The sequence below is a fragment of the Bos taurus genome, chromosome 1, assembly GCF_002263795.3.
Source record: "Bos taurus isolate L1 Dominette 01449 registration number 42190680 breed Hereford chromosome 1, ARS-UCD2.0, whole genome shotgun sequence".
In the NCBI taxonomy this organism is placed as follows: domain Eukaryota; kingdom Metazoa; phylum Chordata; class Mammalia; order Artiodactyla; family Bovidae; genus Bos; species Bos taurus.
Genome location: NC_037328.1, coordinates 29,214,258 through 29,236,026, shown reverse-complemented (window position 1 = coordinate 29,236,026; position 21,769 = coordinate 29,214,258). Strand labels below are relative to the sequence as shown.

General features: G+C 35.4%; 1 protein-coding gene and 1 pseudogene across 1 annotated transcript in view; both read left to right on the top strand.

The window, feature by feature from the left end:
- The window catches only part of GBE1 (1,4-alpha-glucan branching enzyme 1), a 310,897-nt gene that overhangs the window by 182,711 nt on the left and 106,417 nt on the right, over positions 1–21,769 (top strand).
- LOC132345462 (large ribosomal subunit protein uL18-like) overlaps positions 1–21,769 on the top strand; it is a 41,736-nt pseudogene extending 19,967 nt beyond the window's left edge.

Sequence of the window (21,769 nt, the reverse complement as noted above, 5' to 3'; positions counted from 1 at the left end):
CAAATATGGTCCCAAATATTTCTTTGATATTGTCTTTACTGTTTGTAATCTACTGACTGAAGGTGGGTTTCCTTGATTGTCTGGATAATCTTGAGCACAAAAAACTGCCATTGTGCACTAGGCGATTAGAATGGCAATTAGCAGTAGGCAGCACAAAGGTACTGTTCAGTTTGCAGCTGTCTAAGAAAAAGTCTGGTGGTTGTAAAAGTGTGTGTGTGCACACTTGCTTTGGGGATGATAGGTGAAGTAGTCAGAAGAGAAGCCTAACTCCTTGTATGCTATTGTCCCCAGGACAGAAACCATGGGTGCATGGATACATTCAATTACAATTTTTTTGATATTCAAAAGGATCTAATGCTAAATTTTCAGAAACATGCATATTTAAATAGATGGCGTTATTTAAAAGTCTAATTGAAACAGGGGTGTGACTGCACTTCTTTATTGTATATCCTTAGCCAGTCCTAGGAGGAAGCACACAGACTCTGAGATCAGTAGGCAATAGTCACAGTAGGTTATTTATTTCTGTGTCTTGAGGCACCAAGCTAGTGTTTTTCCAGCTGCCGCTAGCAGCCCCATGATTCCTGTCCACTTGGCACTGAGGCATCTTCACTGAAGCCCTATGGGTATAAGAATCACATTTTTAAATAATATGTCTTAAGGATAAATTTCAAGTCCTTGGCAAATTCAGAGATTAAGTGTCTGATCACTTTGTGCATGCATGCTCAGTAGCTAAGTCATGTCTGACTCTTTCCAACCCTGTGGACTGTAGCCTGCCAGGCTCCTCTGTCCATGGGATTTAAGAATACTGGAATGGGTTGCCATTTCCTTCTCCAGGGGATCTTCCCTACCCAGGGATCTAACTGGTGTCTTCTGTATTAACAGTCAGATTCTTTGCCACTGAGTCACCAGGAAGTCCTTATCTGATCACTTTCTACTTCTTTAAATTCAACAGTGCAATTTCTCTCAGGTACCAAGACTCTGTGTCTTTATCCACGCCATCCCTTCTCCTTTGGAATGCCTTCCGTGCTCTACTTTGCTTTATACTCTATCTTATATTTCATGACCAAATATCTATTTCCTCTTGTTGGAAACCTTTATAAAAGCTCTATAGTCTCTATCCTCACTCCTGTCCCTTTATTTTTTAATTTAATTTTATTTTTTAACTTTACAATATTGTATTGGTTTTGCCATATATCAACATGAATCCACCACAGGTATATACGTGTTCCCCATCCTGAACCCTCCTCCCTCCTCCCTCCCTGTACCATCCCTCTGGGTTGTCCCAGTGCGCCAGCCCCAAGCATCCAGTATCGTGCATCAGACCTGGACTGGTGACTCGTTTCATATATGATATTATACATGTTTCAATGCCATTCTCCCAAATCTTCCCACCCTCTCCCTCTCCCACAGAGTCCAAAAGACTGTTCTATACATCAGTGTCTCTTTTGCTATCTCGCATACAGGGTTATTGTTACCATCTTTCTAAATTCCATATATATGCATTAGTATACTGTATTGGTGTTTTTCTTTCTGGCTTACTTCACTCTGTATAATAGGCTCCAGTTTCATCCACCTCATTAGAACTGATTCAAATGTATTCTTTTTAATGGCTGAGTAATACTCCATTGTGTATATATGTACCACAGCTTTCTTATCCATTCATCTGCTGATGGACATCTAGGTTGCTTCCATGTCCTGGCTATTATAAACAGTGCTGCGATGAACATTGGGGTACACGTGTCTCTTTCCCTTCTGGTTTCCTCAGTGTGTATGCCCAGCAGTGGGATTGCTGGGTCATAAGGCAGTTCTATTTCCAGTTTTTTAAGGAATGTCCACACTGGTCTCCATAGTGGCTGTACTAGTTGCATTCCCACCAACAGTGTAAGAGGGTTCCCTTTTCTCCACACCCTCTAACCCCTGTCCCTTTAAATATCCTCTTGCCTGCCTCATTCCAATAGACTTAATCTGGACTTAACCTTCTTACTTAAATACTGCATTTACATAGATCTAATAATGTATGTGTGTGTGTGTGTGTTTGTGTGTGTGTGTGTTTGTGTGTGTGTATAACATTGAAAAAATCACCATATTATTCTTTCCTACTAGACAACATGTCACATCAGTGACTTGCCTTTTGACTGTACTCCAACAGCATATGTTTGTCCTTCAATTAATGCTTATCATCTAAGTATTGTACCTAAAATAAAAGTGTATGTATATATATATATATATATATATATATATATATATCCTGGGAGACTATTCTGTACATTTCATGAGATATTTTCATGCAGGATGTTCTGCTTTTGGCTTTTGATATTAAAAATTATTTCTGTTTCAGAAATAGTTTTATTTTTTCACACTACCATATAGTAAAGCCTTTTTAATTCATATGCTTTATATAATTCAGGGGCTTCCCTGGTGGCTCAGATTGTAAAGAATCTGCCTGCAATGCAGGAGATGCAGGTTCATTTCCAGGATCAGGAAGATGCCCTGGAGAAGGGACTGACAGTCCACTCCAGTATTCTTACCTGGAGAATCCCATGGACAGAGGAGGCTGGTAGGCAACAGTCCCCGGGGTGGCAAAGAGTCAGACACATCTGAGTGACTAACACTTTCATTTCATTCAGCTGTAATTTTATTTGTGCCCCCAAGTAATTTGTTAAAGCAATATTTTTAATAACAAATCATGATCTATTTTCTTATATACTCTCTGACTTATAAAGTCAAGTTCTTCATAAGTATGGAGATACTTCATTTCATAAATTTGTAAATATCTTAATGGTGATGACATTTTAATACTATACCATTTTACTTATGATGAAAGATTTTACTCTAAGAGACCTACTGAAAAAAAAATGAACTCTTTGCTTTAAATATGAAATGATATTTTGTTTCCTCATATTTTAAAATGCAGTTAAAAATGTCAAAATAAATATGCAAAGCCAAAAATTAAATCTCTTGATCATATATTTGTGGTGATGACTTTTTCTATTTTAATTAACTCCCTAAAGAATTTTTAAATGTGAAAGTCTCTAACATAGAGGATAATTTTCAAACAATTATATAAATAGTTATTTACTTTATAATTTTTCTCCATTCCACATAAAGTCACAATTTTATCATATACTTATCTTACCCACCCCAATGAAATGTTTGTTGTGTTAAATAACTTATAAGTTCCAATCTGCCATCCTATCCTCTGTCATATATCTATCATGGCATATAATTAACTGCTATGAATATTTTATTTATAAATAATTTTATGTAAATATAAGAATATGGTATATGTACTTAAATACAGTAATAAGCAATCTAATTATCACTTTTATTTAATTAGTATCAGATCAGATCAGATCAGTCGCTCAGTCGTGTCTGACTCTTTGCGACCCCATGAATCACAGCACGCCAGGCCTCCCTGTCCATCACCAACTCCCAGAGTTCACTCAGACTCACATCCATCAAGTCAGTGATGCCATCCAGCCATCTCATCCTCTGTTGTCCCCTTCTCCTCCTGCCCCCAATCCCTCCCAGCATCAGAGTCTTTTCCAATGAGTCAACACTTCTCATGAGGTCGCCAAAGTACTGGAGTTTCAGCTTTGCATCTTTCCTTCCAAAGAAATCCCAGGGCTGATCTCCTTCAGAATGGACTGGTTGGATGTCCTTGCAGTCCAAGGGACTCTCAAGAGTCTTCTCCAACACCACAGTTCAAAAGCATCAATTCTTCGGCACTCAGCTTTCTTCACGGTCCAACTCTCACATCCATACATGACCACAGGAAAAACCATAGCCTTGACTAGACGGACCTTTGTTGGCAAAGTAATGTCTCTGCTTTTGAATATGCTGTCTAGGTTGGTCATAACTTTCCTTCCAAGGAGTAAGCGTCTTTTAATTTCATGGCTGCAGTCACCATCTGTAGTGATTTTGGAGCCCAGAAAAATAAAGTCTGACCCTGTTTCCCCATCTATTTCCCGTGAAGTGATGGGACCGGATGCCATGATCTTCGTTTTCTGAATGTTGAGCTTTAAGCCAACTTTTTCACTCTCCATTTTCAGTTTCATCAAGAGGCTTTTGAATTCCTCTTCACTTTCTGCCATAAGGGTGGTATCATCTGCATATCTGAGGTTATTGATATTTCTCCCGGCAGTCTTGATTCCAGCTTGTGTTTCTTCCAGTCCAGCGTTTCTCATGATGTACTCTGCATATAAGTTAAAGAAACAGGGTGACAATATACAGCCTTGACGAACTCCTTTTCCTATTTGGAACCAGTCTGTTGTTCCGTGTGCAGTTCTAGCTGTTGCTGCCTTACCTGCATACAAATTTCTCAAGAGGCAGATCAGGTAGTCTGGTATTCCCATCTCTTTCAGAATTTTCCACAGTTTATTGTGATCCACACAGTCAAAGGCTTTGGCATAGTCAATAAAGCAGAAATAGATGTTTTTTTGGAACTCTCTTGCTTTTTCTATGATCCAGCGGATGTTGGCAATTTGATCTCTGGTTCCTCTGCCTTTTCTAAAACCAGCTTGAACATCAGGAAGTTCATGGTTCACATATTGCTGAAACCTGGCTTGGAGAATTTTGAGCATTACTTTACTAGCCTGTGAGATGAGTGCAATTGTGCGGTAGTTTGAGCATTCTTTGACATTGCCTTTCTTCAAGATTGGATTGAAAACTGCCCTTTTCCAGTCCTGTGGCCACTGCTGAGTTTTGCAAATTTGCTGGCATATTGAGTGCAGCACTTTCACAGCATCATCTTGCAGGATTTGAAATAGCTCAACTGGAATTCCATCACCTCCACTAGCTTTGTTCATAGTGATGCTTTCTAAGGCCCACTTGACTTCACATTCCAGGATGTCTGGCTCTAGGTGAGTGATCACACCATCGTGATTATCTAAGTCGTGAAGATCTTTTTTGTACAGTTCTTCTGTGTATTCTTGCCATCTCTTCTTAATATCTCTGCTTCTGTTAGGTCCATACCATTTCTGTCCTTTATCAAGCTCATCTTTGCATGAAATGTTCCTTTTGTATCTCTGATTTTCTTGAAGAGATCCCTAGTCTTTTCCATTCTTTTGTTTTCCTCTATCTTTTTGCATTGATCGCTAAAGAAGGCTTTCTTATCTCTTCTTGCTATTCTGTGGAACTCTGCATTCAGATATTTATATCTTTCCTTTTCTCCTTTGCTTTTTGCTTCTCTTCTTTTCACAGCTATTTGTAAAGCCTCCCCAGACAGCCATTTTGCTTTTTTGCATTTCTTTTCCATGGGGATGGTCTTGATCCCTGTCTCCTGTACAATGTCACGTACCTCATTCCATAGTTCATCAGGCACTCTATCTATCAGATCTAGGCCCTTAAATCTATTTCTCACTTCCACTGTATAATCATAACGGATTTGATTTGGGTCATAGCTGAATGATCTAGTGGTTTTCCCTACTTTCTTCAGTTTAAGTCTGAATTTGGTAATAAGAGTTCATGGTCTGAGCCACAGTCAGCTCCTGGTCTTGTTTTCGCTGACTGTATAGAGCTTCTCCATCTTTGGCTGCAAAGAATATAATCAATCTGATTTTGGTGTTGACCATCTGGTGATGTCCATGTAAAGAGTCTTCTCTTGTGTTGTTGGAAGAGGGTGTTTGTTATGACCAGTGCATTAATTAATTAATTAGTATTACTTAATTAGTATGATAACCTGTAATTATTATAAATATATACATCATTTTTTTTTTAAATGCTGATTTCAACATGGACAGACATAGGAGAAGACCATAAAACCACCATGTTTTTTGTAAATTTATATGGAAACATTATAGATACATTCTCATTATTTTTATATAAATTGAAGTGTCATGTTTTGGAAATGGCAACCCACTCCAGTGTTCTTGCCTGGAGAATCCCAAGGATGGCTGAGCCTGGTGGGCTGCTTTCTATGGGGTCGCACAGAGTCGGACACAACTGAAGTGACTTAGCAGCAGCATATACAAGTTCAGAGATTTCTAAGAGAACATTAGTTAAGGTGTTTCTTTTGCAATGTGAATGTAAAAGGCTATCAGAAGAGCCGCCTGTGATGTAATTTTGTATCTTGAGTGTATCAGTGCCACAGCTTGGCTAGGATTTTGTACCATAGCTTTTCAGATATTAACATTTGGGGAAACTGGTGAAGTCTGCACAGGATCTCTCCCTGTTATTTTATGTAGCTGCATGATAATCTCCAATTATCTCAAAATCAGAAGTTTAATTAAATCTTTTTAGAAACCTCTTTACATAAGAAACACATTAGCTCAAGGAAAGTACATGAAAATGTTAATAACTATTTATTATTACCTCTCCTGGGTATTTGAAAGTAGTCTTCATTTTAAAAAGTGGATTGACATAGGTATAATTTTTCAAATAATTTTTTAAAGTAATTTTTGTTTAAATAGTCAGATCAGGACATCTGCTGCTTTTGCAGTCTTAAAACATCAGTGCCCACTAAAATCACCGTGACTTGAACTAATCCTCAACTTTAGAGTTTACAATCCCCTTCCATAGCTTAGACTGAGTATAGGGATGACACTCACACTAACCTCATATTTAAAAAAATGATCTAATAATATTAGATGGAGCATATGCCTTAAAAGTTAGTCAGGACCCTTGTGTTCAGTAGGAAAGTCACCTTTGTTTTATTCTAAAGTGTTTTTGAATTCAAGTAAGTAATTTTAAGGATTTTTAAAGTGAGCATGAAATTAACACTGTAAACATTGCTTGGTCCTAGACAATATGCAGTCTCGGTCCAGTAAGCATCTTATGGACCATTTCTGCCTGATTGGTGCTACTACAACCTGTAATAAGTGGAGAATTTGGATTTACCAACTAGTATTTCTTTCTTCCCATCAGTGCTGGATTAGTACTGGTGAACACATTTTATTAAGATCTGTGAAAATGTTTGCGTAATGCAGATCATTGTTCTTTTCTCAATACATTATTTTTCTAGAAATTTCATCAGTAACATCTTGGTTTTCACAATTCAAACTTGTCACCTTGTTTATACTTGGGAATTGCCTAACACATCATCAAAGAAGCATTTATAAACTATGTTTTTGTTACAGTTACTTCTGCTACTAGATGATGTTACTTATTGTATGTTGGTATTTATTTTACTCTGAGATGCTCTCTTTGTCAATCTCTCCTATTGTAGGCAATTCTTTACTGGAAAATTCATAGACTCAAGTCTTTCAAGAGACCTCAGTAACAGAGTTTAATCTTCAATCTTTTCTTCAGCATCTCTGTTTCTGCTTCCTCTTAGATGTCTTCAGTACTGTGAAAGCAATCTCATGAGGTAGCCTATTCCATATTTGAATAGGTTTCTCCATTAGGAAATTTGTTGTTACATTGAGTTAAAAATCTATGTATCAATTTATAACCCATGGACACTCACAAAACAGATCCAATCACTTTTCTCTATGGTGTGCCTTTGAGTATAATACCCTGGGGCTCTTTCTATTTGCAGAATGTGTATTTCCATTTTCTCCCCAATTGTTTTTCCTATTGCATTACGTGGTTTTGAATTCTTATTTATTAGCAAACTTAAATTTGTCTATATCCCTCTTAGATTTGGAATTCTAAATTTAATATACCAGATGAGTTCTGACTATATCATATTAAATTTTAGTCATAAATTTCCTACTCATTGCCTGGTATAGGCCTGCAATGTATCCATGCTATTTTCTATTCATTTTATACCTGAAAAGTGCAATTGTTGTAAAATACCTTGAGCATATTAAGATTTGGTTCTGTTCTATCTCTCACCGTGTAAATAATGTGTGTACCAGGTAATGGGGGGAAAAAAAATCACTCTTTCAGTGATACTTCTTTTTCATTTTTTTGGTTTGTTTTACCTCGTTTCTTCTCCCTGGAGTATATTGGGAAGATTAGTATTTTTTCAAACCTCAATACATGTCTAGTTGAAAAATCTTAAAATCTATCATTTAAATTTAAATTGGATTCTGAAAGGTCACTAGATTACATCTCCTGCTATACTTAGTGAAGGAAAATGTATGTTAAGGGAGGGAAAGCAGACCATTCTTTAAATTTCTAACAGGCTAAATTGGGAACTTGTTAGTGCTCACAATCCAGTTCTTCAGAAGTATAAAACTGAACTGGAAGCACCCTGGTCAGCTGACCTGCTGTGGAACATCTCGGTCTCCACTGAAGAGGAAAGTGGTGCTTTGCTTTTCATGAAGAGCCACCTGCCATCACAGGTGTTACCAACAAACACTGGAGCTTCGAAGAGCTGTTGTATTTTCCTTCAGCCAGCCATTGTGATGACGTTTAGAGGGCGTTGGGCCACTTCCAAACTTTTGTCTCTTAAAGGCTACAGTGGAAATACATAGGCAATCTCGATTAATCAAAATCATATCTGCCTTGTAATATGATCATAAGCCTTCAAAGAGGCCTTTCCTTATGAAGTGTTTATGAATTATACGAAACAAATGTAGGCCTTTTATCTGTAAACATGACAAATATTCACAAAATGCAATTGTCTTCAACTGGATAGTCCTCTCTTTCATCTTTAAAAGAGACACACTTTTCATAAAGTCAGCTGTTGCCAAAGACTAGCAAGTGTCTATGAAACAAAGGATCTCTGAACTTATTCTTTGATTAGCTTGCTTTATCAAAGGTAAAGGAATTATATTCTTGGATGGTGATGGACAGATGTGGAAGCATTGTGTACAGACATGCTTGCTCACTTGGTACTGCTATAGCTGTAGTGAAACGAAGGTCAGTTTGAACCAATGGGCCAGACATAACATGGGATGTCATAACAGTTGGAAAAAATCAGCAAATTAGGATACAAATTTATACTTCAGAGTAATACTCATTTTTGTGTATAGCTTTGTTTTTATGGATCTTTCTGCTTGTTTATATGCCTGTTTCATTCTCTGCTCACATTTTCATCTTTATTAAATTTTATATCCTTTCCCTCTCCTTTTTTTCCCTCCTTTATCCTTCATGTAACTGGCTGTGAATGAATTTGAATAGCATTTTTATGTTAGTGACAAGTCAGATTGCCAAATTTACACTATTTGTGGTCTGTTGTGAGCAATTTATATATTTACAGTATCTAACATCTGCATTAAAAATTCTAATATTATTATTTTCAAAGTAGGTTTGGCCATTAGCAATCAATAATATCAACAATGAAATACATTGTCATGGTAATTATTAAAAGAAACATCCATGACCAAATGGACTCTGAAAATGGCAACTTAAAATGACAAGTGGAGTGGCACATTGCTCCTCTGTGAACTTCCTGTGATACAGCCAAAATTTCATGAGCTACACTAAAATGCTAATAATATGGATGATAATAAGAGAAAGCAAAAAACAAAAACAAAACAAAAAATGTAGGCAACAAAAATTAGAAGATAATTTGGGAGGCAAGGAAATATATGAGCTATAATCATTAGTATAGTTGCTGTGTCTATGGATAAAGTTTGCCTGACTTTAAAGATTTTGGCCATTTTGGATGGGGGAACATCAGGCAGATCTGTACAAGTGCTCCAGTCCTTCACTTATCTGTCCAGGTGATTTTGGTAAATCACATAAAATCTCTTGTTTCTGTTTCTTAATCTGTGGAGGATGATAACCCTTAATGTGAATGCAAAGAAAAGGTTAAATAGGATTATATGGATAAAGCATGTGACTTATTATAGATTCCCATTGAAGGGTAGTATTCTGTTCTTTCCCTGTCTCCCCCGAAGGCAGACTGACAGCAGCCAAAGGAGACATGACATCATCTTCAGGAGTTAGCAGATTTATCATGATTCTGACAGTTATCTCATGTTGTTTGCTGTTTGTGGGGTTATTGAGTCTTGTAGTTGGACCTGTTCACAATGACAGTATACATGCCAACGAAAAAGCAGATGTCACAAACCTACTCTTTGGCCTTCAGTGCAGGTTGAAAAATGTATTGAAAGTGTAGTTTGAGAGTGATTTTCTAAAGAAAGAAGATGCCCAAATAAGTAGCTTTTCCTCAAATGAGTAATTTAATCAAAGAATAACAGGTAGAATTTATATTTTTAAATAAAATCTCAAGAGCAATTTTCAAGGGAAGCACAGTGGATTCAACTAGATAGTGCCTCTCCTTACTTTCATATTGAGCAAAGGTTTGTTTTCTTTGTCTGCTTTTTTTTTGTTGTTTGTTTTCAATGTGGCATAGCCCCTAATCTGTGTGTAATGCACAAGCAGACCATAGTGTTTAGGTTGCAGATTCTCTCTTACTGGAGAAAGTAGTTTGACAAGGGTGAGTTAACCACCAACCCAAAACCATTGGTGATCTTATGAGCTGTAACCTGCTGATATTCAACAAGTATCCAAATCGGTGATTTTCACCAACAAAAACCAATTTTAGTAAAAGTAGCAGACTTAGATCCAAGGGACTTTAGGAGCTAATATAGCTAGTCATAGATGAACACGATTATAACATTCTTTGCTTAAGACATAGTTATATATATATATATATATATATATATTCCCTAGGTGGATAGAAAAATTCTCTCAGAGGTCATATTTGATTAAAATCTGCTTGATATTTGAGCTTGGGTCCAACTCGGACAGAGAATTCCAAGCAGAGATGTGAAGATCTTAGGGCTAAGTTGAGCTTGGTTGTGCTTAAGGAACAGAAAGAAGGCCACTATAGCTTGTACTCAGTGGAAGGCAGCTAATCACAGTAATAGACTGGTGCTTGATCATATCAGACCTTGTAACTAAGACCGTAGATTGGATTTTTATCCCCCATTCAGGTCAAAATCCTGCCCAGTCAGAGTGACCCAGCCCTTATTTTTAAATAAGTCCCATCTCAACCTGGATCTCAATCTGTCCTTCATATGGATATTATAAATTATATAAATGTAAAAGTTCTTGGCTATATTACAGCACCATGGGTAGACTGTTAAATTAATTATTGCAGAACCCTTTGAAAATCTAGGCAGCAATGCACAGATGCAAAATTTATAACTGGAGCAAACAAAAAGAAGCTGATGGTTCCTTAAGGATACTGATGTTTTTGTGCTTTCTTTCTTTTGCTGTCGTCACCAGAGATTTATATAACGTTTGGGGAAATTTTCAATATTTAATCATAAGCATTCTTATTTCAATGTAGGCTATACATGCAGACCAATCTGAATTTGTTCTCACTAGAGGCTGAATATATTATTATTTTTTTAATTGGGGTATATGTTCGGATGAATGACCATGTGTGTTAAAACTTACACAAATTTATGCATTAATAAGGAAATATGATTAGTGAAGAGTTTAATGATTTGACTTTTCATAGTGGTAAACATGTTGTAAAAGGCCCCTAAACAGGGATTGTAAACTGTAGGGGAAAAAAGAAGAGGATAATCTTATTTGAGCATTCCAAATAATTTCTTGTTTAGTTTTCCTTATGAAAATATCTTTCTAGAAGCCTACACCATACTAATTATATAGCCACACTTGTAGGTATCTAAAGTATTGATACTATAAACTTTAAGTTGCATTTATTCCAATGTAGTTAAGAGTTTTTTTTCTTAATTTCCATTTCCTGTTTCAATTACTCTGAAAACAATTTCTTAAGTGATGTATATTGGTTTCTTTTTTTTTTACTGTTTCAGAGTTGATGTTGAATTTTATATGAGTTTCTTAGCTTTCTATACACATTATTAATTCAGTTCAGGTCAATTTATTTAAAATTAATTTTTTTAAAAAGGTATAGTACATGATTTCTATCACATAGACATTTATGTGATAATGTCTTATGTGATAACATTATGGTTGTGTTGGGAAGACTGGTTACATGAACTGGTTTATCCCCTGGTGTCTTTCATGCTAACTAAAGAATCGTCAGGGAGATTTTGTGAAGCTTATGGTAAGACTTGAGTAATATGTAGAGTTTGGGGATAGAAGAGGAATGGACAATTCTTATATTTGTTTTTGGGAGGTGCTGAATGGTTGTGTTTCTTAGTATGTGTGTTTATTTTCTCCTATCATCTAGAATTCTGTTATTGCCTAAAACACATTATTTGATGTAATAAACCTTTTGGTCTGGTCTATGTTAGCATTTAGTAAAAAGATTCAAATTATTTGCTTTGTGTCCTGAAACTCAGAAAACTTTTAATCTTGAATTAGTCTTTCACTTTAATAAAAAGTTTATTAAATTTGAAATTAGAAGGAGAAAAAATAATCTAGTACCTTCTTGTCAAAAATTGTCACTCTGAGGTTTAGAAAGGTTATGTGCTTAAATTGATTTTGGCAAAATTGGCTAGAATGGTTTTCTTGACCCCTAATTCTTTGCTGCTTATGTGTGTGTGTGTTAAAAATGCCTTCTTGATGTGCATTAAGTGAATTCTGACTTAATTTTCTCATAAAATGCATCAAACCAAGGCACTTGCTTTCTTCATTTTTCAAAATTATTGTATTTATTTATTTAATGGTTTCAGTCAATAGCTAGTTTAGTTTGATAGGCTTTCACTTTTGCCTTATCAATGATGATTTAAAAGGAAGAGAGGAAAAGGAAAGAGAAAAGGGAGAGAGGAAAAGGGGTTAAAAAAGAAAAAGGAAGGTAAAGAGAAGAAGAAATCCTATGGAGAGCTAGTTCAGGGATTAAAGAGCCAGAGAGAGCAAGGGACAGAGGAAAGAGAAGAGTCTCAGTTGAAACGGGGCAGTAGTTGGGGCAGGATTCAAGAAAAGTGTGAGACTTCATTGAGAAATAGACTGTACCATGAGTGGGAATTTCCCAGAAGTGTAACTTGCCAGAAAGAAAATTATCCCAAAGGTATTCTTTTTAAAGAGGAAGTTTCTGGCTACTTACTGTGCCTGAGCACAGGCTTCAGCCATCTTTCTATGCCTGCCCCCACTCCTACCCCCGGAGGTGTTGAGTCTGCAGGCTAGCAGTGGGCACTCTGTTCTGCAGGATGGGGTTTGTTAAAGGTATCAGGAATAAGGCCTATTTCAAGAGACACCAAGCGAAATTTGGAGGAAGATGAGAGGGTAAAGCTGATTACTATGCTCAGAAATGCTTGGAAATCCAGGATAAAAACAAGTACAACACAGTCAAATACAGGGTGATAGTTCACATAACCAAAAGAGATACCATTTGTCAGACTGCTTCTTCAATGTAGAAGGAGATAGGTTAGTTTGTGTGGCTTATGCTCATCAACTTCCAAAATATGGTGTGAAGGCTGCCCTGGAAAATTATCCTGTGACCTGTTCGACTAGCCACCTGCTGACCCTCAGACTCTCACTAGGTTTGGTGTGGACAAGATCTGTGAAGGACAAGTGGGGGTGACTGAAGGTGGGTACGACATGGAGACCATTGGTGGTCAACCTGGTGCCTTCACCTGCTATTTGGATGCAGGGCTGCCAGAACTACTACTTAAAGTAAAGGTTTTGGGGTCCTGAAGGGAGTTGTGGATGAAGACTTGTCTATCCCTCTGATTATGATTCAGAAAGCAAGGAATCCTTTGTAGAAGGACACTAGAAGCACATCATAGTTTGGGAAGTTGCAGATTATACATGTTACCTGATTGAAGAAGATGAAGATGCTTACAAGAAATAATGCTCTCAGTACATAAAGAACAATGTGACTCTAGATATGACTGAGGAGATACCTAAGAAAGCTTATGATGCTGTAGCAGAGAAACATCTCCTCATAAGAAGAAGCCCAAGAAAGAAGGTTAAAAGAAGAAGTAGTTTGCAAAACTAATACAATTATGTAAAGTTTAAAAATAAAATAAAATTAAAAAAAAAAAAGAAGAGGTAGAGTCATCTCAGAGTGTCAAATGTCCAGAAAAAGATGGAGTAGCTTAGAAGAAGGTAAGCCTACACAGAGCTCAGGAATGGGCCACTGGAGCTGATAAACCAAAGCATAATTTTCTATGAAGATTTTTTTGGATAAAAACAATAATAAATTTATTGACCAAGTTAAATAAATAAATAGAAGAGAAAATTCTGGAGAAATATGACTCAAACAAATAAATAGTATTAAGAGTTCATTCACAAAATTCCCACATAAAACTGTTTCTCTCTGATTTTTTCTTGGCTCTCACCTGTTTATTTGATGACTAATATTTTAGATAGCATTCCACAAAATGTGATTGTATGGACTGTATTAGAATTGATGTTGAAAGGAGGCCCATATTAAAAGTTACACTTCAGAACTGATAGTATATAATATATTCTTGCTGTGCCTGTCAGAAGTGATTGGCAGCTCTTCTGAACTAAGTTTAAGGTGATCTCCAGTAAGTTTGGATGATATATCGTCCAGTTTATCCTGTAGACCTCCACCTTCAATGTAATTTTTTTCAGGAGCTTCGCTTCCTTTTCCATACTGTATTAACAGATCCTTTCTCATTGCAGTGTAATACTACCATACTTTTTTCTGTGTTATCAGTCACTGTTGTAATTAAATGCATTTGTGTTATTTGTAAAATGTCTGTCTCTCCCATTAGACACAAAACTCCATGCAATGAGTATTGTATGCTTTCCATTCATGACTGTATCACCAGCGCACTGAGCCTGACACAAAGCAGATAAACAAGAAATATTTGTTGAATGCACTACACTATTCCAGAAAAAAGTAAATGCAGAATTAAAAAATAAGGCTTAGGATGATGACCATGGAAGTGAGAATCTGCTAAAGAGTGTGTAACAACTCACTTGCTGAGTCCACTAGAAAAAAGGCTTATTTTATTATATTAGCTGACACATGCTCATCTTTTGAAAATTTATTTTCAGTATGAAAAGATATTATAAGTATTAGAACATATTGGTTTATTTCAATTTATATTTAATGTATATGTAAACAAATACATTTAAAATCTCTTATCATCTAGTAGGTGCTCTCCTTAATCTATCCTGCTGTATCTCAAACACTGCTAATCACATTAGACACATTATCTTATTTAACCGCCTTTCAGGAGTGTGCTGAAATTATCTTCCATTTTGCAGCTGAGAAAACTGAGGCCTGGAGAAGTTATGTGCCTTGCCTAAGCTCATACAGCTGACATGACCACATGTTGGTGCTATGAGTATGTGGTTTTAAAAAATTGTTGACCCAAGGAAATTGCCAAAAACAAAAAGTAATTCACACATAGTCATGCTATCATAGTATACTTAAGAGTTGAGATTTTGGACTCAGAAAGTTGAGTTCCACCTGTATTTATTAGTTGAGTGACCTTGAACATTTTATTTAACTTTTGAAAATCTCAGATTCTCCAACCATGTAACACACACTTGATATTACAGCCTTGGCAAGTGAGACTATGTAATATGTGAGGACTAGAAATCAGTCAACACTCAGTGAATTTGAATTTCTTTCTCTTTTCTATGTAACACCCATATTTTCTGTTCTAGTCTAGCCAAAACACTAAATTCTAACTCCCTTTGTTTGTAGGAATGTGTACAAATAGACATTAGAGAACTATGTATTAATTAGCAAGATTAGTACAAATTTGAAAACTGCTGAAGGAGATGTAGTTGAAATTAAAATATGATTCAATAGCAGCTTCCCATGAAGTTGTCTTCAATTTCCCACCTTCAGAACACACACTCACAGAGGCATGTACACACAGTTTCCTGAAGAACTATTCGTAGGTGCTGTTCTTTTCCTTCTGCTTTATCTGTCCCCATGCAACTGGTATTTCCCAGCACATCATCTGCCCGGAGTGCTTGTCTACTTAGTGGTCATTGTGCACTGCTGCACTGCAACTTTTTTAGTATTGTAAATATCTATAACTTTATATAGACTAAAAGAATACTTCTCCTGAATATTATCTTAAAATATTTGTTGTTTAAGGGAAATAATCAAGGAAAATCGTCTTAGAGTCAGTAGAGTCTATAAAATCATAATTATTTTGGAAATTATTTAGGAAAGAAAATTAATTCCCAGATGCTTTATATTTGTTTATCTACAGACCTTGTTCTCCGTAGCTTGTATTCTTCTCCTTTACTTCTGATGCTGTTTATATGTACCTATCTTTAATTTGCCTCAAGTCAGTCTTTTGAAATGAAGCTGGCTAAATATAAGTAAATAAACATTACATATCTAATTACAAATTTTAATAAGATGATGGAAAATTATCAAATCACGAATTTTTTGTCTACAATAGAACTATTATAATTACAGTTAATCTATGAGAAATCAGTCAGAAGGGAAAAACTAAAGAAGGAGAAATACTGATAGGTGAATAGTGTTTCCAAACTTTTACCATTAAAATAAGTTTTTAAAAGCTAATTATCAATTGTAGTTTAATATTTGTCAGTAATGTATATCTATCTATGTTTAAGTCACTGCCAGCTTTGATCTGAAGCAGTAATTATCTTCATTTTATATATAAGGTGGAATTTTTAATCTTGTTTGAAAAAGATGGATGTGTATTTGTATACCTATAATGACATATACCTATCTGTATATGTATATCTATCAATGACATATACCTATCTGTATATGTCCTTAGCTAACCTAGATAACCTATAGTGATTTGTTGTGTAAAAGAGCAGTGATTGTTCAGATGAAATATGTAAAAATTTCATGTAAGACCTCCCTTATGTTTCATTATAGGAAATGATTTAACTTGGCTTTCTGCTTTCTGGACCTTGAGCTGCTCAACTTTGGGGGGCCCTCCACTTTGATAAAGATGTTTCTAAATTTTCTCCAAATGTTAATAGTATATTTTATCTGCTCTAATGCTTTGAAAAATCACCTTTGCAATTTTTGTGAGAAGGCAGAGAAATATAAATCAATTTAAAAATAAGTAATATGAAAATTTATTAATTTCTTAATCATATTGTAATCATTATCATAGAGGATTGTTAGTTACTTTAGATTTATTTGTTTTCCTGTGTCAGACTGAAAAACTTTTACTTTCACTGAAGGTCCCTTACCATTCTGCTTCCCAGCCCCAAGCATGTACATACACACTTCCTGTAAAGTGTACCTTTTTCTCATCTTACTTGAGCAGGCAACCAAGCTTGTTAAGAATATAAATTTAGAGAAAAAGGAGACTTGAAAATTCCTCAAGTTGAATTTTTTTTTTTTTAGTAAAAGTATAATTGGAATCATTTAGCATATAAAAGTAAAATATGCTATCCATTCCTACTTATTTCCTAGAGAATACCTGATTAGACTTATAGATAATATAAATGGAGTTAATTTTAATTCAGTATTTAATAAGCTAAGTGCAATTTAGGCCTTAAGGGACAGAAACTGTTTTATTGTAATAATGAATTTAGATAACCAGGGCTCAGTGGATATAATATGATTAAACTGTATATTAATTTAAATAAAAGAAAGTTATATAAGTTGAAATAAAAAATGTGATATTGGAAAGAAAACTTCAAAACCATATTTTATAATAAAAACCAATGTTTTGAAATTTATATTATTACAGACTTTTAGTAGTTAATATTTTTATCTCATTAGAGTCATGTGCTTTTTGCTACCTAATGTTATTTAAAAGTAATATATACAGTAGCTATAATATAATTCTGTTTCTAAAGACCCAGATTCGTTTTATTATATTGAATAGATATTATTATATTGTATTAGATATGAATAATCACTTTTTGTACTTTTTCATCTTTAAAAAAATTTCTCAATAAATTCCAGTTGACTGACAGTATAATTTGTTGACAAAGTAAAAAGCATTTTCCCTTTATTGGCTAATTTAATTAAAATTATAGTGACATTAAGTTTTAAAAAAAAATTTTAAATAGTGTAGATAGTAAGATATTACCCACTTTCAGTGGTGACGTTTTAGAATATCTTCCTTTAAGAAAGTGTTATTTTCATTATGATTTAAGACTCTGTCCTTCTATTTGACATGCCATACCTTTTCTATAAAAGAATTAAAAACAACAACAACCGGAAAGTACTTTCTTTGTTCAAGGTCAGTCTGCAGCCTCAGTTGAAATACCCAGATCAAAACATGTAACTTTTGCTTCATGATTTTATGATGTACTTTTTAAATAGCAATTCAGCTTCAAAGACTGTGTAATAGCTAAGAGGAATATATAATTTTTCTTCATTTTTTTAATATTTGGCCAAACTTAACAATGTCTCTTACTTGTTACTATACAATACTAGTAAAACTAGTAACATCTAGTGGAATAAGTTGCTGATTTTGAAAATCCTAGAAGTTACTCAGGACCAGAAATAAATACAACAGTCCACAAATGGTTTTGAATTAGAAAATGTAACTACATCTAATAAATGTTGTTACGACTGATTATACTTGCTTGCCAAGAAAATTTGACTATGTTTTATTTCATTATAAAGTTCATTTGCAAGATGTGAGACAATCAACAGTTTTGATTTTAGGGATATTTCCTAAAAATCTTAATATTAGAATTATCTGTGTGTGACAAAATTGTCTTAATAAATTCCCATTACTTGATTACAGGTTGAATATTTCAGACATCCACACCAATTAGAATCCTGATTATTTTGATTGCCAGAAATCTGTAAATATATATATTATCCATTGATATATTCAGTTTCTATATCAGACACCTGTGATTTAAACAGTTTTAGTGGTTTATAATTTACACGAAAGTCAGCTGCATTTCATTTTTTGAAATTTTGGTTTTCTTTTTTTTTTTGCTTCATAAAATACGTGAGTAAGCCAATCAATTGATCTTAGGTAGTATAGATGATATAGTGTTTGTTTCTAATTTATATGCTAACTGATTTAAGATAGAACTAAAATAGGTTACTTCTCAAATACATTCAAGCTGGCTTCTCAGTATGTATTTGTCAGCATACCCTTCTAAATTTTAACATCTAACTCCTCCAATTGTTTGGCAACTAGGCTATTTTGTGGTTTCTATGAATAGACTTTAAAGGCTTTGTGTCAATGGAATAATCTTAAAATCAAAGTCCTACCTTGTCTGCTATAACATACCAAGTAAAACAGTGTTCTTAAATTCTGCTTTAAATTTTTATGGGACTCTAATCAACTGGATATATCAACTGTGTTACAGGCTGTCTGATGACATTTTGAAGTAGAAAAAGTAAATTGCCTTTTTTATTGTACCCTTTGCCAGACATTTTCCTACTTTGACTCAAGGCAAACCATTCAATTGAGATGATTCAGTTCATTTATTACTGAAGAGCTCATTGAGTAATATTTGTAATTCAGTCATAATTTGGAATACATCATGGGCTCTTCTTCTCAACCCCCTCAAAGAAGGAAAATGCAATTTATGGGTGCTGCATTTGAAATTTATGATAGTAGAAATAGTAATAGACGTCTTTCAGAAATTTATATTTTCACTAATATATATTCCTTAAAGTTGTTCTGGTGTTCTATTTAAAAGGCAGATCTTAGATTCAGTGAACTATTTCATTCATGTATAAGCTTAATAAGTTCATCATTCATGTAACTTTTGGAAGGTAGGGTGCAAAACAGGAGTACCTCACATTGGACGTCCTTTATATTTAGGTTTTTAACATATATATAAGATTTCACTAGCCCCCTTTAAAATTGCTGAGAACTGAGCTCTAATGAGCTTCCCTGGTAGACAGCATTTCACAAGTGTTGTGACAGTTTGTTGTTAGAGGAATTAAGTGTGATTCCATCAGGAGACAAGGACTCTTGGAAGCTTACATCTAGACTCCTCTGAACTTTGCCCCATACACCTTTCTCTTTGCCCATTATGCTTTTTATCCTTTCACTGTATGTATAAATCATAGCCATGAGCATGCCTATGTGCTAAGTCCCGTAGATCTTCCCAATGAATCACGAAATCTGGAGATTTGTCTGGAAGACTCCCAGCCTGGCTGTCCTCTTGTAATTTAACTTCAGTGACCTGGAATAGATATATTTTTATAATAATTAAATACATTGTCAACCTTAAGTTGGAAGTTTACATAGTGTAAGAAAAACGAAAAAGAAAGCTACATCTTTGTTGCAGTGATACTGTTACCTCTCTATAACCTGCTCTTTTTCAACTTTGATTTCTGGATCATGTTCATGCATTTACTCAGGTATATAGTTCTGGTTGGGAGAAGGCAATGGCACCCCACTCCAGTACTGTTGCCGGGAAAACCCCATGGATGGAGGAGCCTGGTAGGCTGAAGTCCATGGGGTCGCTAAGAGTCAGACACGACTGAGCGACTTCACTTTCACTTTTCACTTTCATGCATTGGAGGAGGAAATGGCAACGCACTCCAGTGTTCTTGCCTGGAGAATCCCATGGACGGAGAAGCCTGGTAGGCTGCAGTCCATGGGGTCGCACAGAGTCGGACACGACTGAAGCGACTTAGCAGCAGCAGCAGCATAGTTCTGGTTATCTGGGCTTCCCAGGTGACATTAGTGGTAATGAACCCACCTGCCAATGCAGGAGACTCAAGAGACACAGATTCAATCCCTGAATCGGGTCTGGGAGATCCCCTGGAATAGGAAATGGCAACCTGCTCTAGTTTTCTTGCCTGGAAAATACCATGGACAGAGGAGCCTGATGGCTACAGTCCATTGGGTCAGAAAGAGTCAGACATGGCTTAGCACCTGAACAAGAACATTTTAGAGCAATGTTTCATTATGCTGTGTGCTCAGTCATGTCCAACTCTTTGTGACCCCGTGGACCGGTAGCCCGCCAGGCTCCTCTGTCCTTGGGATTTTCCAGGCAAGAATACAGGAGTGGGTTGCCATTTCCTCCTCCAAGGGATCTTACTGACCCAGGGATTGAACCCATGTCTCCTGCATCTCCTGCATTGGAAGGCAGATTCTTTACCACTGGGCCATCCAGGAAGCCTTTTTAGAGAAATAGAGGTTAGTATTTTTTAAACTCATTTGAACTTTTCAATTAGATGTTCCATTTTCATTATTATTTCTTAATACCACAGGAAATTCTTTTTCTGTTTATTCATACCAAGAATCTGTCTACTCACATTGTTACAGCCAAGTATGTTAAATGCAGTTTTATAACTCCTTTTGGGACTTCCCTGGTGGTTCAGTGGCTTGGACTCTGAGTTCCCAATGCAGAGGGCATGAGTTTGATCCATGGTCAGGGAGATGGATTCCTGATTGGAAAAGACCCTGATGCTGGGAAAGATTGAAGGCAGAAGAAGGGGGCAGCAGAGGATGAGATGGTTAGATCGCATCACCAATTCAATCAACATGAATTTAAATAAACTCGGGAGACAGTAAAGGACATGGAAACTTGGCATGCTGCAGTCCATGGAGTTGCAAAGAATCAGACATGAGTTAGTGACTAAACAACAACATCATAACACCGTTGGGACAGGAAGAGGGTAGATTAAATATTGTGGTAATAGGATTCAATAGGATATTTGGTAACTCTGCCTTTAATCAACTATGTGATATTGGGCAGGAACTTTTTTAAATTATTAAATTGACATCATCTTGTTTTGTACTTTGAATTGTAATATCATTGACTTTTTTACTTCTTTTATCTTTGTAGATATTAGGACACTATTTTCCCATTTCAGTGTGTCTACCTTGGAAACATTTTGTCCATGACATTTATGTTAGAAGTTGATAGAACATGTCCACCAGTCCAAGCTGGATTGATGTAAATGAATCATTAAGTTTGATATGAGAATGTGGTGTGATAAGACTGAAAGGATCCCCAAAGTACATATGCCATCTTTAGAAATTATTGTAAAGTTAAAAAAAAGAATAAAAAAATAAAATAAATGCATACAATATGAGTCAAAAAAAGTAATTGCATATTTTATGAAAAAAATAAAAGCTGTAAACTAAAAAAAAAAAAAAGAAAGAAATTCAAACTGAAAAAT